This window comes from Mustela nivalis (assembly GCF_964662115.1).
Source record: "Mustela nivalis genome assembly, chromosome: 5".
NCBI lineage: Eukaryota > Metazoa > Chordata > Mammalia > Carnivora > Mustelidae > Mustela > Mustela nivalis.
Genome location: NC_139024.1, coordinates 14,918,573 through 14,940,759, shown reverse-complemented (window position 1 = coordinate 14,940,759; position 22,187 = coordinate 14,918,573). Strand labels below are relative to the sequence as shown.

At 42.9% G+C, this 22,187-nt stretch overlaps 1 protein-coding gene and 1 long non-coding RNA gene across 13 annotated transcripts in view; one reads left to right on the top strand and one right to left on the bottom strand.

Moving 5' to 3' along the window:
• Nucleotides 1–12,016: 12,016 nt before the first annotated feature.
• Nucleotides 12,017–14,716, bottom strand: LOC309864507. The gene is made up of 3 exons (XR_014311580.1): nucleotides 14,166–14,716; nucleotides 12,223–12,305; nucleotides 12,017–12,128 (listed from the first exon to the last, which is right to left on the bottom strand). It is a non-coding gene; the product is annotated as an uncharacterized lncRNA (long non-coding RNA).
• The window catches only part of ESR1 (estrogen receptor 1), a 413,977-nt gene continuing 406,094 nt past the window's right edge, over nucleotides 14,305–22,187 (top strand). The window contains exon 1 of one of the 12 annotated variants that reach the window (XM_082730084.1): nucleotides 14,305–14,431. The gene's annotated coding sequence lies outside the window, so the exon portion shown is untranslated. Of the gene's footprint in view, nucleotides 14,531–14,811; nucleotides 15,085–22,187 lie in introns of those variants that run through there. The other 11 variants (XM_082730096.1, XM_082730087.1, XM_082730100.1 and 8 more) reach the window with 11 other exon arrangements.

Here is a 22,187-nt window from a genome sequence, read left to right as displayed (position 1 = left end):
TCGAAGGCAGAGGCTTAAGCCACTGAGCCACTCAGGCACCCCAGATTGTGTTGGATTTTTATCAGGTTTTTTTTGTCATGTAAACTTCTATATTTATTTTGAAAACGTTTTAAACATAACCTTTGTACCCAAGTTCATAATCAAACTTTATAAATGGTTGATTGGTAAATGAACAGAAATTCTCTAGCTGAAAAATGTCAGGAACCCTATATGGCTATCAAATGTAGATGCTGGAGTGTAATATTGATTCATTTCTGAAAGAGGGGTATTGACATCTCCCACTGTAATTACCTTTTAATCAGTCAAGTTCTTTACTTCTAAATAGCTTTTCTTTGTGTATATAGCTGCTGTGTTATTTGGGTCCTCCAGTGTATCGGCTGTTTTATCACGTTTATATAAACGTGTACCTTTATATTCATAATATCCCTCTTTATCTTGTTTGGCCAGTTTTTAAAATAACTAATTAGAATGCCGTGGTATTAATGTTACTCTTTTACACAGCTGATAGGCCCCTCTACTTCTTGTAGTAGTGGGCCTTTGGATTTATCTAAGACTGTACATTTCAGTCTTGAGTTTATTAAGATAATCGATAAAAAATTCCATGTCACGGTGCCTGGGTGGCTCAGTGGGTTAAAGCCTCTGCCTTTGGCTCAGGTCATGATCTCAGGGTCCTGGGATCAAGCCCCGAATAGGGTTCTCTGCTCAGTAGGGAGCCTGCTTCCTCCTCTCTCTCTCTCTCGATACCTGCCTCTGCCTACTTGTGATCTCTGTCTGTCAAATGAATGGATAAAATCTTTTAAAAAATTACATGTCACTCTTTTCCATTCTTAAAAAACTGTCTATTCCCAATATGCTTAATTTGGACATGAGTTACAATCAAAATATTTTTCTCTTACAGAAGATAATGTGTAATTTTCTATAGGACCTAAGTTGCAATTCCATTCTACCCCAGACCATTCAGAGGCCCCAGTACCACTACACACCTTCAATGTAGAGATGTGATTTGAGGTCACTGTTTTCTGAGCTAGAACATGGAAGTGCTTTGGTGATTCATGAAAATAAATATTTTCCCCTCTCGGGGCCCAGTTTTGATCGGTAATGTGGAGTAAGAAAGGTGGGAATAACCAAGGCCATGGAGGAGAGGGGATGTGCAGGCACTCTTGAGTATTTGTGCAAATGACAAGCAAGTGTTGTAACTTCCAGGCCATATAAAATAACAAATATTTATAGTGCACTGAATGAAGATATGGTTTGCGAAGTGCTATTAGTTACATGTGCATACATTCATCTGTTCAGCAAATGCTTGCGGAAGGTGCCGTGCACCTGATCCCAGCCAGGTGCTGGCAACGTGGCGGTGAACATGTCGGGCACGTATTTATGTCTCACTCGTTCTCTGAGCATGAATGGCTAGATGGTTAATTCCATGGCTTCAGGTGCTGGAATCTAGTCTAACCAGTTTCTGAATTGTTTCAAAAACCAAGTGTTTCCTCTTCCTCCTCCTCTTGGTTCTTCTTCTACCTCCTTTAATACTAGTATAGGAAATTTGAAATCGAAGAAAAGTTAAAAAAAATAATGTTACATAAATGGGTAGCTTTTTGGAATAACTTTACATTTATATAGTGTGCCCTAGTGACTTTTTAAAACGCCATCAATTTAGGTTGGCCTTTTCAGAACACTTACCACGCTACCACTGGTCTGCACTTCCCTTGAAATGCATTCCCTAAAGCAGCTCATTTGCCCGCTAGCATAACTCATGACACACAGACCAAACTTGGCTCTTAAAACTGAAGAATTTTTTGGAATCCATACATTCAGTCAGGCTACATTGAAACAAATAAGCAAAATTCGAGTTGTTGCCAGAAATTAGGTGAAGCTGCATTGGATTTAAGGGCCCGTTTGTCCGATTACCATCTGTAGATGGCGCTGTGGGGGCGGCAGAAAGCTGGCTGAGGTCTACCAAAGGCAAGGGTGGTGCATCTGCTAGGATCCTAGGACACAGGAGGAGGTGGCAATGAATGAGACAGTAGAGTCCAAGGGGAAGAAAGCAAGAGTGTTAGAAATATCACAAAGATCAGAATGCAAGGGAAGCAAGCATTGAAGTAGGACTTCAGAAGTCCAAGAGCTCCATAGCAAAAGCAAAGTGAGCAGGAGAAACAGGAAGGCCATTGTGGCTGGGTAGACAGGAGGTACCAGGAGGAAGACAGCCTGCATCCCTAGCATTTCTTCCAGTGCCTTCCTACCACAGTGGCCAGGTTCCTATTTGGTCCTTCTTGGTCTTCCAAGGGCAATGGTTCCTACTGCATAGAGATATGGGAAGTGTCAGCCCCATATCTCTCTTGAGCTGAGACTGTAATTAAAGTTCTTGTTTGATTATGGAAATGAGTTGAGAAATCGTGGGACAATTTGGTAATAATCATGGTGCGGTGGTGAAGTTTGGCTTGGATTCTTCCTTCTGGTTCCTTTAAAGAGCTAAAGCCCTCAGCAGCCTCCCCTCCATCTTTTAGAATATTTTTCACAACCATCCAGGAAATGCTGTTTACTTAATGGTCTACTCCACTTGAAACACGAAGCTCTCCCTGTGTGGTCTTGTCATAATTATTTTCAAGTGGTGTTAATTAACAGAGCCAACACATGGGCACCATTCCCTCCCCTGACTTGGCACCCTCACACACTGCAGTTAGCGGGCCTCATGGGAAGGCATTCTGGTGATCTCTTAGCTGTACTCTCTCCATCTACCTTTTACCATGTGAGTAAACTGCCTCACCAGAGAAACTGTTATCCTGTAAAGAACATTACCAAGTCCTAACAGATGGCTGCTTATCTCAAGACACAGATAGTCACACACATCCTAGCAGTTAAAAAGCCTTTTCTATAGCCCTTTAGAGATCATTATAACAGGGTTTGAATCAAGGAAGGCAATTTGGAAATGGAACAGAGCATGGAGAAAGACAGGGGGAGAATATAAGATTGTTCTTGCAAAGGCAGGGACATTTGGGTTAGGCTGTAGATGTAAAACGATAGCCAAATGGATGGGAATGTTTTGGTTAGTGAGACACCAACAGAGGTTGATGCTTATTGGTAGCTGTGTCCAAGGCAGCTCAGCTGCTACTTTGTGCATCAGAGTAGTAAACCCTTCCCTGTCTTTATCTCCCTCTTTATAATGTGGAAACCAAAGCGCTGACAAGGTTTCAACAGGTTCTCAAGGGTAAGAATGGAGACTGCTTCCGACAGCCCCAGGTTCTGTGAGTGAGGGTTACTGAGCAAACACAGACAGTTTATTAATGAAGTTCAGGGTGGCCAGTTTTTCTTTCTAGAGTAAACACATGCCCAAGAGTATTGACTCATTTTTACATTGTTCTGTTGCATTGTTTGTAAATCTTTTGAATTATTACCCTGTATTTGTTCTCTATTGTTCAAGATACTCTTTTAAAAGCTGGATATGGAACTTCAGTCCCTGCTGGTTTGGTTCTTTTCCACTTGGCAAAAGTTGATTGATTTTATCTTTCTTTTGGCCTGTGTTTCATGGTGGCTTGAAATGAGCATGGTTTTGTGTGTGTATGGGGTTTTTTTTTTCCTTTTGGTTTTTTTCTTATTGTTGTTGTTGTTTATATCTTTGCCCATATTGTCAATAATAGAATCACTCTGGGAATGGGTACACATGGTGATTTCTGCAGCAGAGTTTCCAAAGGGAGGGGTCTTGGTGTAAATTTGCAGTATTATATTGTTTTGGCTTTCTTTTCTCAGATACTACAACTGTTTCTTGGGAGTTATTATTTTTTTTCCCAAAAATAAACATTGACACATTGTCGTAAGTGGTGTTCTAAACCATGTTAAGCCTGTTAAAAAAAATTAATGAAAAATGTTAAAGCAAATGTAACAAAAGAAACAAGAGTAAGCATGTAGAAATGGCGATATGAGGAACGAGCTATGTCATGGTCTGGTTGGATTCTGTGTGTGTGAGGTACATGAATGGGCTTGAAGGGGACAGATTTATGGGAATGGAGAGAACAGGTCAGTCCAGCTCGGGTGTTCTCACTTCTCATGGCACATTAGAAACTCCTGGAGATTTTTTTTTTTTTAATTGATGCTCGCATCTCTCCACTAAAATCAGAATGTCTGGGGGGTGTGGTTTAGGCACAGTCATTTGTAAAGACCCCTCAGGTGACAGCCAGGATTGAGACCTACTGACAACAAACAGAAAAACACTTCTTCTTCTTCTTCTTTTTTTTTTTTAACAGATTTTATTTTTTATTTGACAGAGAGAGACTGCCAGAGAGGGAACACAAGCAGGGGGAGTGGGACAGGGAGAAGCGGGTTTCCCACTGAGCAGGGAGCCCGATGCGGGACTCGATCCCAGAACCTCAGGATCATGACCCAAGCTGAAGGCAGATGCCTAATGAGTGAGTCACTCAGGCACCCCAGAAAAACACTTCTTAGAAATGTCACCAGGCCGGAGGTCTTAGCCTCGTACCAGATACCTGTCTGGGCCAACACACATTGTGGATTTTATCCAGCTTCAAACAGGCCTGCTCTTTTAGCACTTGCTTCCATGCTGTCTGGCTCTTCCTGACTTCCAAAAAAAAATAAGCATTTCTACAGTTGGACCTTTGGAGCATTTATGGTACTGTGAAAATGCTGAATGAAATGGTATGAAATAATATTGGTTGCCTTTACTTAAATTGTAATGGAAATATATGCTTTTTTCAAAGGGCCCGATCCAAATGTGGAAAGAGTGTTTTTTGAATGTGGATTACGGGTCTACTTTGTATCTTAAAGGCAATGTTCTCAGCCTCGGAGCCAGCTGTCTTCCCCCAGGCAATTCAAAAGGAGCCGCGTGTCCTCTACAGGATCTCCTTCCTTCCTTTGACATGGTCTAAATGTCCCTCATTCAAAAGTATTCACATCAGCTTGGAAAGGGCAATTTACAGACCTCTAAATTATACCCATTAATTTAATTTATATCTGTTACTCAGTTACATCCAAAGAAGAGTGCTCTAAGAGAATGGGACTCAGAAATGGTCAATGTGTTTGGGGTCGAAGGAGGTAAGAGCCGGGAGCAGGGAAAACAAACCTGGGTGAAGCCAGATTATAGGGACAAAAGGCAACCTGAGAATAGGGAGGGGGGGGGGGTCCTAGGACGCTGAGCAGAAGGAAGGTGCTGCTGGTGTTCCATGGCAGTAGACTGAAGTCGGAGTCACCGAAGTTTTAAATGCCGTCTATAGAACGATGACCCCCCCAATTTTTATTTCCATCCAGACTCTTTCTATTGGCTTTCAGTTGCCCACTTGCCATATCCATTGGGATCTCTAGATTGACATCTCAAATTTAGCATGTCTAAAACCCGTCTCTGGCCCCCTCTCTTCCCCTGGACGTGCACCAGCTGTGGTCTTCCTACCTTACGCAAACGATAGCTCCATACCCAGGGATCTGGAGGCCAAAAGCCAGAGAGTCAGGCTGGCCTCCATCTTTTCTCTCACTCCTGGACCATCAGCTATACCAGCAAATATGCTGGCTTTACCTTTCAAACACACTGTAAACGGAACTCCTGGCTCAAGCACCGTTGGTTCTCACCTGGATTGGGGAGGTGGCTCCCTCATGGATCCTTGCCTTCCCACACACCTTCCAGTCTATACTAATCGGGGGTAGCGAGACTTCTAGAGCATAAGTCAAGTTATGTCCATCCTGCTAAAAAAACCCCAGTAGTTTTCCACTGTACTCGGAGTAAAAGTACACCCCCCTTTGGATGGCCTATGAGGTCCTACACAACTTGGAACGCCTGTCCCTTTCCTCCTCTTCTCCTTCTTGTCCCCCAAGACATCCGCTCAGCCGCCCGCACTTTCCCTGTACCCACATGTGCCCGGGACACTCCTGCCTTTGCTCTGATGCTATATTTGGGGCTGCTGGATTTCCAGAATGTTCTTCCTCCAGATGGCTGCTTGTCTCCTTACTGTCTTCAGGTGTTGGCTCAATGTCATCTTCTCGGGTCACCTCGTCTGATCGTCCTGATTCAAGATTCCACTCTTGCCCTTGCCCCATTCCCTGCTTTACTTCACCCCAGTACTTGTTACCCTTTGACCTTCTCTCTATATTTTATTTATTGCTTATCCTTTATTCCTCTTTCCCACTTTTTCCACCAGAGTATAAACTTCATGGGGTCAGGAATTTTTGTCTCTTTTGTTTACTGCTCTGTTCCTAACCCCGACAATACCTGGGCCCATTGCTGGTACTCAGTAAATCATTCCTGGATTAAAGAACAAAATGAACTGGTGTCCTAGATAATCTCTAGAATCCTGTCTGGGTGACTGAGTTTGCCTTGCTCGTCTGTGACCCAGTCTTGGCCTTATACCCTCATCTCCTGGAGGGAGGACTTTCCATTCCTCGGAGAACCTGAGGCTCCATAGTCCCATTATGTGACCTCCTCGCTTGTCCTGCCCACCTGGATCTCTGCCAACTGCCGGAGCCGGTTGCTGGTCACTTCCTTGTTCCTGCTTAGTCAGCCAGTTGGGGTGTTGGGTGGGAGCCTTCCCTCCCAGCACTCATGCTCTCTCTGCCCCCACTTCTCTTGCACCCATCCCCTGGCTAAGACCTCACTGTGCTCACGTTCTTACTTCTCCCTTAGACAAATAGCCCTTGCCCTCACCGGCTGCTCATCTCCTGGGATTTTGCTATATTGGTCAACCCTGGTCCTGCTTGAGCATCCATTTTAATAACTCTTAGTTATACTTCAAATGGCTCTACGCAGCACACTACATAAAAATGATTCTCAGGTTGCTGAGAAGGCGGGTAAAGTGCTTCAGGATCATCAGAATGTCATCGTTCTGAAATGAGGGCTGAAGAGTGTGTGGCCAAATCTGGTGGCCCCCAGGGAACTCTCATGGTGGGGAGGGGCCAGAGCCCAATGGGGGAGGGTCACTTGCCTGCCATTTCTCATGTGGTTTCCTCTGCTCTAACCCTAACCTCAGAGACCAGGGCTTCCAGAAGCTTCTGGGGGATAGCAGTGACTCTGGAAACTGGAGGTCACTCTTAGACTATTTCACAACACTTTTCTCCAGGAAAAAGAAAAAAAAAAGAAAGAAAGAAAGCCAGCCTCATTTTCTTCATCCCTAGTGTTATATAACCTAACATTTCCCTTGCTGGTTGAAATGAATATCCTTTTTCTGCCTGAATAAATAGGACACAAACTCTTAGGGCAGGCTGCTTCCTCTGTGTAAGCGCTTCTGAGGGATCGGCTGCTTTTGTTGGGTTAGCGGTGGCCCGCAGCTCGCGGCTGGCTTGGGCTGGGTCCTGCCTTGGGGCTCCATCTGGGAGCGTGGATTCTGCCAAAACACCTTTTAAAAGTCTCAACAAGTAGCACACAGAGACCCACTGTGGCCGCTGTGGCGACTCTAGAAGGTGGCCCACCTCAAGGTGCTGCTCGCAGCTGGACATCTCTTGTGGCCCCTTACCCATGTCTCCTGAGTGTAGAAACCCCACAAAAGGCACCAAAAACAGTTAAAAAAAAAAAACAAAAACAAACCAGAGTTGAACACAGTCATATGAGACACAGCCCAACACAACCTGGACAGAGCAGCTGTTTCCTTGATTACTTGGTACAGACCTTCCTCTACTCACAAGGGGGTTATGTCTCAGAAACCCACTCTAAGTTGAAAATGTCATAAGTCAAAAACGCGTTTAATACATCTTTCGTTTCCTGAAAGACCAAGCATTTGTGGCGTAAAGAGAAAGAATTGGATCTCTTTGGCACGACGTCTGTGTGTTACTCATTCTGAACTCCAGGAGCTGCTTCAAATCGCAGCTGGAAATTATGGAATAGACCTACAGTTTTGGAAATCGGGATCTCTTTGGAGTTTTACAAGTGAAATGTTCCAGAATGAGAAACTGACTATCCCAATTTATTGTAGAAGACAAGTGCAAATTGTAAAATTTTACTAATATGGTAAAAGATGCTGATTAAAAAAAATTATTTATTTGAGAGAGAGAGAGAGAGAGAGAAGATGACGACTTCCTGCTGAGCAGAGAGCCTGATGTGGGGCTCAATCCCAGGACCCTAAGATCATGACCTGAGCTGAAGGCAGAGGCTTAACCCACTGAGCCACCCAGGTTCCCCCCCTTTAGTAGTTCTTAATCTATCTTGCTTAGGTTTCTTAAAAAATCAGATGAAGTTTCTAGAATGTTCTCAGAAGAATGCAGATGTGTTTATGTATTCAAAAGACTGGATATGATTTCCAAAAGTCCTCTGGAAGCATCCATGTGGATCTTTGCTTTACAGTGTAGAGTAAGGAAACAAGCAAATGATAGAATGGTGTTATAGAGAGAAATGTAGATGTATAGTAATCAATCAAAATTTAGTTATAAGGAAAATGATGTTAAACACATTGCCCAAGTGATGGCAAAAATTGTACTCTTATGACTATCCATTTAAACACATTTAACACTTACGGTGACCTAGTGATCCACATGCTTGGTTTTTATATGCTATTATCTTCCATTTAACTTAATGCCCAGCTGTGCAATTTAAACATCCTGTCTCTAATGTAATTATTTTTGTTCCTTGTTTCCTACATTTTATTTTTCACTCCTTGTCCCTATTTCAAAGACTGTGAAGATATTGGGGCCTGAGGAAAAGGTAGTTTCCAATATAGATTTTGACATTGTAGAAGAAGATTTCCAAACCCAGACAGGGAGGAGCTTGGGGCTTGGGGCTACCTGGTCAAGCTCTGCTGTTCTCCTGCTCAGAGGGCAAGGCGGACTTAGGTCTCTAGGAGCGATGACAGAGGGATGTGGATTGGAGGTGAATGGGCCTTTCTGTCCCTTCTATTCAAGTTGATATTTGTTTGAATGAAATGAAAAATCTGTGTGCCCTAAACTGTGTGACTTACTGCCATTGGGTAAGCCACATTCCCAATCAACTGCAGTAGACGGGAGGTAGGAGGTGTGGGAGACACATACCTAAAGGGGGGCCAGACTGAATTTGCCATTTACCTGAGAGCATTATTAAGTGTTCAGCAAAAGTATGTTTCAGGTCTGATGCATCAGTTACCAGGGTGTCCTGCAAGTCATCTGTTGAAGTGTTTATTTCCATTCCCAGTTATAAGCTCTTCAAGGTCATGTCCTTGTCTAGCAGGAGGTGATGCTTCCTAAGTACTTGTCAAAAGGGAGAGGTGTAAGCAATGGGTTGTGGGGACTCAGGTGGGCGAGAACAAGGTGATGTTGGGCAATCCCAAAGGGCTGCATGGAGAAAGGGATCTTTGAGATGAACCTGGAAGAAGTGGTAAGATCATACCTGACCCGGATAGGGAAGAGGCAGAGACTAAACACAGGATACCGATGTAGGGAAGGAGGCTGGTGGTTCAGACCTTGAGGCTGGAGAGGTGGGCTGGGACTGGGTTAACAGGGAGATGGTGAGTGGTTTGCACGACATAGGAACTTGGAATGACAGTGGTGTTGATTAGTCCAGAGAGTGACCTGGTGAAGGTGCATTCAATGGGTTAGAAATGGAAGAGGCTAGAGGCAGTCAGACCAGTCAGGACACCACTGCCCTGTCCAGCTGAGAGCTGAAGAAGGCTTGAGTAGGGCTGTCGAGAAGGAAGCAAAAGGGATGGAGGCTGGAGACATTTTGGAGGGGAGGCTGAAGTTATTGCAATTCACAGTTCCCTAGAATAAACCGGCCCAGGGCAAAAATAGGCAGAAAACAATAACATAGTATTATTTTTCTCACCCTGCTCTCTGACTGTTGTACAATCTACAGTGCTTTGAAAACCTTCCTTCCCATAGCGCCCGCTGATTAAGCAGACACTGTAGTACTCGCCACAGGTGCTGAGTACCACCATAGGCCTGAGGAACCGCCCAAGGTTGGTCAAGGTTCTTGCCGCTGGTGGCCATCGGAGGTGCCAACATAGGCAGGACCCACTTGCCGCAAAGGGGGCCGGCTGCATCCTCAGGTGGGGAGTAGTCCTTACGCCAGTCATTATCTGGTTTGGGCAGCAAGGCTACCCTCTGCGTTCTGTGTCTTACGGCATCTTTCTTCAGCCTCGCCTGGCAGCCTCCCCCTTTGCTCTAATTCAGGTGTTTGCTAGTTGTGCAGTGGATGACCTCAGTAGTCGACGAAAATAACCTACTGGAAGGGCTGCTGCTCTCTGAATCCCGGCCGAGACTGCTGCTTTCTGCTGAGGAGGAGGGGAGTTTGTGGATCTGTCTGGCTACTGAGACAGATGTGGTCAGGTGGTAGTTCGAGACTGCTATTTGGGGAGAAGGAAAACTATGCGGCAGGGTTTGGAGCCAGTAAGAGGGGCAGAGAGCTGTTTTCTATGCTCAGCAGAGGGAATAGCATTTCCACTGGAAATCTTTGTATTCTTCAGATGTTAGTTCTTTTGTCACCTTGGTAAATATGAACGCCTTTTTATTCTCCTAGTAGAATTTTTTCAATAATTATTTCTCCATGTGGGATGTTTTGTTTTGAAGATTTTATTTATTTATTTATTTGTCAGAGAGAAGGAGAGAGGGAGCACACAAGCAGGCAGAGAGAGAAGCAGGCTCCCTGCTGAGCAAGGAGCCCGATGCGGGACTCGATTCCAGGATCCTGGAATCATGACCCGAGGCAGCGGCTTAACCCACTGAGCCACCCAGGCATCCCTCCATATGGGATGTTTGAGGCTTTATATAAATAACGGAGTGGCATGTGATTTTTGAAAGCAGATATTTTTGAAAAAAAAAAAAGTGAATTTATATTCAATATAGGTCACATATACTGTATTATTAGTTTCAGGAGCAGCGTTTAGTGATTCAGCCATGGCATGTAACCCCCAGTGCACATTACATCAGGTGCCCTCCCTTAAGGCCCGTCACCCAGCAACCCGGTCCTCCGATCCAGCTTCCCTCCAACAGCCCTCAGTCTGTTTCCTATGATTAAGGATCTTTTATGGTTTGCCTCCCTCTCTGTTTTCATCTTATTTTATTTTTCCATGAAGGCAAGTTTTAAAAGGCTTTCTAAAGGTGAAGTGTAAGGTTTGTGTTTGTTGATAATTTTGCATAAGTTTCTTCTGCCTAACTTTGTAACCTGAGCAAAGATAGTCTTTTTTTTTTTTTTTTGGAAAGAGATTATCTTTATCCCCATGAACTTCAACTACAGGCCATCAGTGTTGAGCAAATGACAGTAGAAAGAGTCATCCTGCATTGTTTTCAAATATCCAGGACCTATACATTGCAAACAGGACTGTGGATTCTGTGCCTTCTGATGCAAAAAAGCTAGCAGCTGTGATCCAGGATGAGCATTTTAGTTATACTCTTGATGGGAAAGAACAGAGACTCTCCCAGTTCTCTGGTAATAAGGGTTAGTGGAGAATTTGAGTGCTGTCCATAAGCGTACCAGGTGCTAGGGCAGCTATAACCAGACCCTGCCAGGTGTTCAGGGGCTCTGGGCCCCCTCTTTGTTCATTTTGGCTCAATGAATTTCTCTGTCCCTGCATAACTTTACTTGCTAAAGGGCCTTTGCTTACCATGGTCTCCAGTCTACCCCAAGACACCCTTCCTGCCTGTGTGCCCCATTAGCTCAGTCTAGGTTTTCTAAATGCATACTCTAGAGAGCTAGAATGGGATTGGTTGAGTTAATCTTTTCAAATTAGTGCATGGCTTTGGCCACTGCCGATCTTGGTTAGTTTCCTATCCCTGGTCCAATTAGCTGTGATCTGAGATCGGGATGTGACTTGGTTGTTTTGGAAACAGGATAGGGGAGGGGTTGAGTAATTTCCCTGAGAAAGATGCTGAGTGGATGCTCAGGTGCTGACTGATATCCCAAGGCAAGCAGAATTTCAATTTCAGTTGCTCTTCATGAGGAAAACCAGAAGTTCACAGCTGCTTGTGTAGTGGGACAGAATCTGGATAACATTTAAAGCGGTGCCCAGTGGAAAAGCCTTTGCTAATGAGGACAAGTGAAGAAGTTGGGCCATTATCTATGTTAACAGAGTCCTAGTTGAGCCCGCTGTCCTCTGGAGTGTTAGACAAAACTACACACTCCAAATGAAAAATCTAATTTTTATTTTAATCAGAATCACCTGGGTCACAGCAGGATTTTGCTTCATCAATTTTCTGTTTTCCTTTGCTTGTGGAGCCCAGGCTGTTAGAAGCAACTTCTAGAATGAGAGAACATATTAAAAAAGTTTTAAACCTAGAAAGATTTTTAGAATAGCATTAAACTGCTTTACTAAATTGTTCTTTTCTTCTTACCTTTTTTTCCCATTATTCAGTCTAATCTAATAACAGTGAATGCAATTTAATTAGAAAATTTTCCTCAAAAGATATTTTTTTTCCTATAAGAAAGCACAGAACATTTTAAAAACGATGTTAGTCTGAGCCTACATTTAATTTTTTAGTGAGCTCCATAGGATGATAAACTTTAAGATGATTCATAATAACATTTCTATATCAATCTGTAGAAATTTTTCTTAGCCATCCACTGGCGACCTCTCCACATTTTCTTCCCATGACATATAGAAAGCATGGGTGTTCCCTAGTGTGGTTTTGATTCTGCAGTGAGGTATTAAAAACTTGGGTGCTTGTGTCTTGAGTTTGAGCCCTGATTTCAGCTCTAACATGTTGGTCCCGGTGATTCATCCCGCCATTCCATGGTTTCCTTCTCTGTAAAATGGGTTCGCAATAATACTTACCTCATTGTTTGTTGTACAATTGCTTAGAACGGTATCTGACTTCTAGTTCCTGTTCCGAGGACATTTGCTATTATTTTTATCTCTGTCCCCCGCCCTTCTCTCCCTCTGCACCCCCTTCCCCCGCCTTGAGAAAGTACATATTGGAATGCAAAGGAATGTCAATAATGGCCTCTTAAGGACAATGAATCTAATGTATATTTTATAGGAATTTTATGTTATACATTTATATTTTCTAATGGAAAGAATAATCTAGAACCTTCAGTTCAGAATCTAACAGATGTTCTATGTTGAGACCCGTTGCTCTAAGTGATTTTCTTTTCTGTACTGATGTGTACAAAGGATTTTAACAGCTAAATGGTGTTTGAAAAGCATAGTCCATTCATGCTGGCAAATAAAATAATTGAAGGATTTAATTAGTTTAGACAAAAATATTTTACTATCAAGATATTTAAACTGGTCAAAACATGTAATTGAAGAATTTATATTTTGCCAGAAACCATAATAAAAATAATAAAAAGTGAATAAAAATCCTGATACTTCCTTAGTATACACGATTGTTCTTTTTGCAAGTGGATCTTGTTGAAATTTTGTTTCTTGAACCAAAATTTAAATACTGTACATATTTGCTAAAATATGCCCTGTTCTATGTATTCTGCAGAAATTAATCTCAGACAAATTTGCATATTCAAATTATTTTATGGACTAATTCACATGTATAGGGAAGATGGAAGATAGTTAAGATCTTTTATTTCAAAATGTTTTATAGTGTTGATTATGAGAATTTTGATTTTCTTTCTTTCTTAAGCCTGTTGAGAGCTGCATCTCCTGCCAACCAGCACTTGGAGATTCTAGAAAGCCCAGGACCGAGATAGGCTCCTTCTCCTACTCCTCTACCATTCTCACTTCCAGAAAACCAGCCTCTCCCAAGACTTGAAGAGTAGAAAAATCTACTTTATTAAAAAACAACCTTTTAAAATACATACTATATAAAGCACAGCTGGCTTTGTCAGCTATTAGCATTTTTAATATTAGTTCTTTAATTTTCAAATCAATTCTCAGTCCATTTTCTACTTCAGAATGTTTATGTCCATGTAAACAAAACAAAACTCGGCCTACACTCTTAACCGGCTGCAGGGAACGCCAGGCAGTCTATGGAAAGATCAGATGACAGAAAAAAAGGGCCTAGGAGTTGGAGAGAAGCTCAGCGTCTGCAGGTTGGTGAAGTCAGGAGCCTAATTAATCAGTGACAAAAAACTCAGAGCCTGGTGTTGAGTCAATGGCTGAAGGAGAAAGTTACAGAAACACTGCCAGAAGACCTATCTTCTCTCCTGCTCTGAGCTCTAACTAATTTTGGATTAGCAAAATTTATGCGCTGAATGAATCCTTTATTTTTTTTTTCCAACTCGACATGCCCGTCTAGGCTTCAAACTTCATTAGCAGTGTGAAGAGAAAACTCAGCTGGATCACATAAAACATTTTCAGGCAGATTAACAGAATACTTACCCCTCGTTTCATGTCCTGTCCTGACTGAAGGGCTAAGAAAGTTCGAATCGGTCCTCCTGTAGAGAAAGGAAGGCCACCCCCTCCTCTATTTGGTGCAGGAGATTTTCCACTCCTAGTCAAATGGTGGTGCTAGTTCTTTAGTTTTGAGTTGCTGCATTTCCTAATTTCATGGTCGTAACAGCCTCCTGTCTACTGCCTCAGAACGGAGTTCACCAAAACTGAAAATGCAATCTCCATGCTCAGAAGCTCCTTAACGCGTTCGGAAGGTTAGTCTTCCTCTCTCTTGCCCAATCTGTACTGTAAGAAGACAGTCTCTGAGTGACATTCTTCTCCTCAAGTAGGTACTCCCTTTTCTTTTTCTCGATGTAAGTTTTTCCTTTTTGCTGTATGTGCTTGTTTACCAGCATGATGTAACTGTAGGGCTTCCCTCTCATGCTAAAAGATGTTCAAGTTTTTCTCTTAATGCTCCAGGGATATTTTGCAAAGTTGCTGGCAAGAGGTTATGGCGACATGAGAATGTTGAATCTAAACTTGGTACAAAGTGGAAACTCACTTTTGGAATAATATTCAGCTAAGTCAGAGGGCAGGACATCTAACCTCTCCTCGGCACAGCCCTCGCAGGCTGTCTGCCTGCCTCAGATAACGTGCACTTACTGGACCCAGCCCTAGCTAGGAGGTGTTGCATGGTCGAAACGTGTTGGAATTTTACAGGTTATTAATTGGACCGATCTCAGGCTCTTATGAACACGCTACCTGTTTCCTTAATCTTGGGTGGCATAACTTAGCGTTGACTTTGAACGAGGCAGTCCGAACAAGCCAGCAGTTGTTTCCCGAGGGCTGTCCAGTTTTCTGAAAAGCTGCGTAATCTAGCAATAACAGAAGTGAGACTGCTAGTCTTTAAATTGCCCTGTGATCTTAGGTAAGTTCTTTTTGAGTCCAGCTGCCGTGGTTTGCTCTCACGTGAAAAAACCTAGCAGTCATTTTTCTGCAGCGGGGTGGTGTGTACGTTAGTGCCTCCCCCACGGACAGCGGTGTGCTGCTTGAGTAACGATGTGGCAGTCACAAAAGACAGGGCAGGCTACTTTCATTTTGGTTAGAAGAATGCCACACGTTTCAGGAAATGTGTGTTGAGTTGTAAGTTTCATGCTTTGTCAAGAGGGTAACCAGTGTTTGTTCTCGCAGACATGCTCCTAGAAGCCAATGTGATTTTTTTTTTTTTTTTTTTCCTAAGTAAGGGTTGGGCTTTTATCAGGACTTGGGATCATCACACTGATTCCTGTTCAAATTTCTGTCAGCTCTACAGGCCAGTTCTAATCGGCCTGCAGAGCAACTCCGTGCGTGAGGTTGCTGGGAAAGTCATCTGGTTTTGAGGAGGATCTATAGGACTGTTATATATGATATATGTTAATGTTGAGAGTGAAATTATGAATACGAGGGAGAAGTATTTCAATTTTATTGTAAGAAGCTCTGAGAGCCAAAGAAATGAAATTTCTTTGGGAAATTTCAGAAGACCAAGGGTCTTCAGAAACTGTTGGGAACTTCAGAGGCCGAGGGGTCTGAGCCCATTTCTGCTCTATACAATCCTTCCTGATTTGTCAAAAGCAAATGTTTGCTCCCATTTTGTGACTACTTATGAAGACTGCCGACTAGGCCTTGGCATGCACGGCTGTAATACTCCAGAGGTTAAAGGCAATGCTCTAGAGGTTGTTAGATTTTCAAAGAAATTCGGAATCAAAATAATCTAGGTCTCAGAGACATAGCATGTAGGCAAAAAGCACAACATCTTGATTATAAATAGAAGGGTCATATTTACCCCCAGGGGATTTATTTTTCTCAGACCCTTGCAAGTATTTGCTTTGTATTATCGCTCTTGACACTCATGGAGAGGGAAGAAGCTCTTGCATCTTAAACTTGCTGTAAGAATAGTCAAAAAAAGGATCTCTTATTTGGATTAACTGTGACTTTTCATTCCGTTTCAGATTTAGACCTGGCTACCTCCACCTTCCCCACCAACACTCGCTTTAAACCTCTCCCCAGGATAAACTTACATCCTGGGTGTCTGCTAAACATTTTTACACAGTTATCTGGGGGTTCTTGGAGTGTTTGTCTGTATTTGTTCAGCCCAGTTGGTCAGAGCAACCTTTCGGGCTGAGGGCCCGGTGGTTGGGCTTCAGTTTGCTTTGAACAGCGAACAGTCCTGCTCCATGGCAGCAGATTGGCTACAAGGGAAAGGAGCCAAGAAATGAGAGTGACCAGCTCGAGTAGACTGTCCGCATTGTGAAACAGTCATAGCATATGTTTCATTGATATCGGCCGAGATGGGGGCCTGCCCACCCGTCTTCATTAGGGCTGTTCTCCTTGTTAATCCTCTACGAAGCTCCCTACAGCAGGTGTAATAAAGTGCCGTGTTTTAAGGCAGGTGGCTTTTGATGATGGGGATGATGGTAAGTCTGCCTACTGGGCAGCATCTCGGCGGACTTCCTCTGGATCATTCCCACGGGACAAAGGCAAAATCTTGCCCATCAGTGACTTTCATGTTCTTTCTAAGAAGCATAACAGTTTTTCCTCTGAAAGCATGTGACTCTTTTTGAGGATAAAGAGGCCTGTGCCATCTACTCATCCACAAAAATATTTTGCTAGAAAGTGTATATTCCTGCTTAGGTTTTCCATAGCAGTAACTCTTGGGGGAGGATGAAGACATTAGCTCCGTTCAAATCCTCAGGAGATGGCTGAGTCCAAGCCATTCCCGGCCCCCCTACCACCAAAAATATCCCTATAGGGAAAATAAGAGAAACTACCGGATATAACTATATGGAATAAGTAAAGTGAAACCACTCAATGAACCGCTTGTAGTTTCCAGGTGTTAGAAGCTTAATATGACAAAGTCATTTTAAAAAAAGATTCATTTATTTATTTTAGAGAGAGAGAGAGAGTGAGAGAGAGCATGAGAGAGTGTGAGAGCTTGCAGGCATGGGGTGGGGAGGGGACAGAGGCAGAGGGAGAGGAGTAGATTCCCCACTGAGCACAGAGCCTGACAAGGGGCTCGACCTCGCAACCCTGGGATCGTGACCTGAGCTGAAATGAAGAGTCGGAGGCCTCACCGACTAAGCCACTCTGGTGCCCCGACAAAGTCATTTTTTTGCGAGCATGGTACAGAGCCTGATAATGCGTGTTGGTAGAATAAATGACCAAGCTCATGGTCGGCACCAGAGCTGCTGGGAGTTTGTATCCATCAGGTGGTAACTGGGAGAGAAGGCAATAAATCCAGCCGGCTGAGTGTGCCGCCTGTAGAAACGGCCCTGCTTTCGCGATGAGAGCCAAGTGTCCGGAGACAAAGGGCAGAACGGCCAACCTCCTGCCCTCTGCTGTTGCTTGCCTTTGTGTCTGTAAGGATGGCCACATCCCTGTGCGATGCGAGGAGGAGCAAGGAAGGTGGGCACATTCTCACGGAGACAAGGATGTAAAAACGTGTGGCAAATGCTTCACATTTGTTTTGCTATCAGAAGCAGCATTTTGCTTGGTTGTTGGACAAGTTCACATGTCTGTTCACACGTAGAGTTGGATGCTGACTTCTTGTTTTTTGTTTTTTTTTTAAGATTTTATTTATTTACCCGAGAGAGAAAGTTTATGAGCAGGGTGGGGGGGGGCAGGCAGTGACAGAGATTGCCAAGCAGACTCTGAACCGAGCATCGGCCCCCACTTGGGCCTGATTTGGGGCTCGAACCCGTGACTCATGAAGTCATGACCTGAACCAAAACCAAGAAGAGTAGGACAGTCAACCCACTGAGCTGCCCAGTGCCCCACGTATGCTAACTTCTAATTCAATGTAGTGCCCAAGACCTGGGGTGGCCTCTCGCTCCCCAGCTCTGTCACAAACAGCTTAGTGCCCACAGGGTGGTAATAATAGCCATTATATTAGTGCCTGAGGTTTATGGAGCTCTTACCTTTGTGACATACTTTTTATAGGGATTATCACATTTCTTCCTTACAACCACCCCCGAGGACAAACAACATTATGATTCTAATTTTACAAACAAGGAAATGCAGACTTTGCAAAGTTAAGTATTGTGTCCGACGTTACATAGCTTTATAAGTGACAGGCCTAAGACTTGCAGATAAGCCTTTGCAAAACCCATGCTCTCGGCTGCTACTTGATACGATGTCATTTTCTGGAGTTTTTGATCCAGGGGGCTCTTGCTTTGGCGAAGCGAGGTGAGCGTCTGGGTCTCACAGGAGATAATAGCACACTTTCTCTAGGCTGTGGTATCTTCATCTGTAAAACAAAAATAATGAATCTGACTTAGGGAAGTTTGGTGGCTATCGATGAGGTTTCATTAAATAATGTATATGAAAGAGTTTTGTAAAAAGTACAGGTTTATGAAATACGTTCTTAAGTGGAACATGTAAGCTCTTACTTCGTTACCTGTAAAATTTGTCACTAAGTGAAGGAGAGTAGCTCTGCGGGGTGGTGCTGTGAAATGCTATGGGAGGCGGTTCACCTATGTCTTAAAGAGCTGAGTGTGTGCACGGTGGTGCAAGCAGGGCTGGCGAGGCTGGTGACTATGGCAGGCAAGATGGGTGGGGTTTTGGAGGAGGGAGAGTGACTTCCAGAGCCCGCGCATTACTTCTCTGAATAATCCTCTTCCTGGGACACCCCTGGAGTCTTCCGGATGCTCTCTGACTTCTTTGAGAAGACAAGTGGCTAGAAGCTGTCCTAACCTTTCTATTCTAAAAGCCACAAGGATTTGTAATGGTTGTACACCTGCGGCTTCCTTTTCCTAACCTCAGCTCTCGCGCACTTAATCTGGCTTCACTCTCCTGTTTACCACTGTCACTAACTCTTGGTTCTTTGGGGTTTCCTGATAAGAATGGATACAAATTAGCACAGCCCCTTTCTTGCTGCCTGGAAGACAATACTCAGGCCCTTTGTGGTTTACTGCCAGTCACAAGAGGTAAGAGACAGGCCACACCAGAATGACAATTCTGGGGAAGGCGAAAAGTGTAGCATTCTTTCTTTTTACTGGCATAGTACGTTGCCACTGGATTTTTGTCATTTCTTTTTCCTTGGATCTCATCAAACTCCTTTCTTATCACACCGCCAGCAGGTAGCTGAACCCTATAAACATGATTCTTCCCCTACTGCTGTTCAGAGGAAGCCCACAAAACCCTTTCACAAATAGACCATCTGCATTTCTTTCTTTCTTTCTTTTTTTTTTACACTCTTTATTTTTTTTTCTTTTCAGCATAACAGTATTCATTGTTTTTGCACCACATCCAGTGCTCCATGCAATCCGTGCCTTCTCTAATACCCACCACTTGGTTCCCCCAACCTTCCACCCCTACCACTTCAAGACCCTCAGATTGTTTTTCAGAGTCCATAGTCTCTCATGGTTCACCTCCCCTTCCAATTTTCCTCAACCCCCTTCTCTTCTCCATCTCCCCTTGTCCTCCATGCTATTTGTTATGCTCCACAAATCAGTGAAACCATATGATAACTGTCTCTCTCTGCTTGACTTATTTTACTCAGCATAATCTCTTCCAGTCCCGTCCATGTTGCTATAAAAGTTGGGTATTCATCCTTTCTGATGGAGGCATAATACTCCATAGTGTATATGGACCACATCTTCCTTATCCATTCGTCCGTTGAAGGGCATCTTGGTTCTTTCCATAGTTTGGCGACCGTGGCCATTGCTGCTATAAACATTGGGGTACAGATGGCCCTTCTTTTCACTACATCTGTATCTTTGGGGTAAATACCCAGTAGTGCAATGGCAGGGTCATAGGGAAGTTCTATTTTTAATTTCTTGAGGAATCTCCACACTTTTCCACAGTGACTGCACCAACTTGCATTCCCACCAACAGTGGAAGAGGGTTCCCCTTTCTCCACATCCCCTCCAACACGTGTTGTTTCCTGTCTTGCTAATTTTGGCCATTCTAACTGGTGTAAGGTGATATCTCAATGTGGTTTTAATTTGAATCTCCCTGATGGCTAGTGATGATGAACATTTTTTCATGTGTCTGATAGCCATTTGTATGTCTTCTTTGGAGAAGTGTCTGTTAATATCTTCTGCCCATTTTTGAATACGATTGTCTGTTTTGTGTGTGTTGAGTTTGAGGAGTTCTTTATAGATCCTGGATATCAACCTTTTGTCTGTACTGTCATTTGCAAATATCTTCTCCCATTCCGTGGGTTGCCTCTTTGTTTTCTTGAATGTTTCCTTTGCTGTGCAGAAGCTTCAAGATATGTCTCCAAAGGCAAAGGAAACAAAAGCAAAGAAAACTTTTGGGACATCATCAAGATCAAAAGCTTCTGCACAGCCATCTGCATTTCTGAGATGCTTCTTCCCTCTGAGGTTCCTAGAAATGGTCTCATTGGGGTATTTCCTTTCAGAATTTTGATAAAGACACCAAGAAATCCAAAGAAAATTTGAGTTTACCTTACAGAAAACATGAGTCTTTTGTACCTCATTTTTATTTACTGTAGCCAACTGTTTATTAAAATTCATTTTCTTAAAACCACATGCAGAAAGGAATTTAATAAAGATAATCACATTACATGTAATAATCAATTTAAATATAGTTCACTTTAAAACTATGTGACAATACAGATATACATTTATTTTTGGCATGGAATTTTAAAAATCCTACTTGCATCAAGTTTACCCAAAAGGATATTTAGAGAATCCAGTGCAGTTAAACTTGACACCCTCTGTAAAATTTTTTTCCCTATTTTATTTAAGGGAGAGGTAATATTTTAAGGGCCCTGTGGTAGTTTATCAAGGTCTGTCACAAAATCTCTGCTCCTACACAAGCCTGAAGTGCCTCAAGGGCAAAGAAAGGGTTTTTATTCAGACTTTCACGCCTGTGCGTTGGGGAGTGTTGGGATCTACCAGGGGCTTGGGACACAACTGTTGAGTGTGACGGAACCTGACATGTTCTTTGACATTCACTATTGGTTACGGTCGGTAACACATCACCTGACATAGGACTATTACATCATAAGTGTAAGTTGCACAATAGACCATAATCTTACAGAATGTAAGGCGGTAGAGTAGATCGTGCTGAGTGCTTGGAGAGTGGTAAGCACCGAGGTGTGAAAGCACAGAGAGGGGAAATTATTTCTGGTTGAGGAGGGTAGGGGAAGGCAATGACAGGGGTAGAGGGGTGGGGGATGAAGATAGATGGTTTCATATAGGAAGTTTCACATAGACATTTGTTCATGAGCTTACAGGATGGGCAATGTTTATGAAGAAAGATGTCAAGAAAGGGAAGAGCATAAGCAAAGGCATGAGAAGAAGGGTTTTGGGGGAATTATTCACCAGTTTTCAGGAAGACAGGTGAGAAATACGTTGAGAGGTGGTGTGAGATGGCCTAGGAATGGAGTTGTAAATGCCAGATCTTTGGACTTGATAGTGTGGATAGTCAAGATTTTGGGGTAAGGCTGGAATGAGATACAAACTTAAGCTTAGGGAAATACTATGTAGATTGATGTTTTCAGAGGAAGAGTGAGTACGTCAGTTTGGAGGTGACTGGAATGGTTCAAGAGATGTGTAATATAGTTTAAACAATCTTTTAGGATATGTTTTTTTTTTTTTTAAATTTTCGTCCCATTTTTTATTAAATTAGGAAAAAGACAAGGAGGTCGATTAAAATCACTTCTGTTCAACCAATTATCATGTACCATAGCTAGTGAAATAAGCAAGAAAATGAGTTATAAATCTCTTCATATTTGTAGATAATATAATTGTCCACTAATTAAAAAAATCTATTTTAATTAGCAGACCATTTATGGGAACTATAAAGAGTAGTCATTAACATGTTTTAACACTTATCAAGTTTTCAAAAGTTGCAAACATTAGAAATATTCTGCAGCATCTATGGGGATTGTAGCACATCCTTGGGAAGGGGGGTTACCTCATTTATCCTGTTTTTGGCACCACACACTACATCAATTATTAAAACTTTAAAATACTAGGATATGCTTTTTGAAGTCATGATTGTTTATGGTTCTAAGGAAGAGAT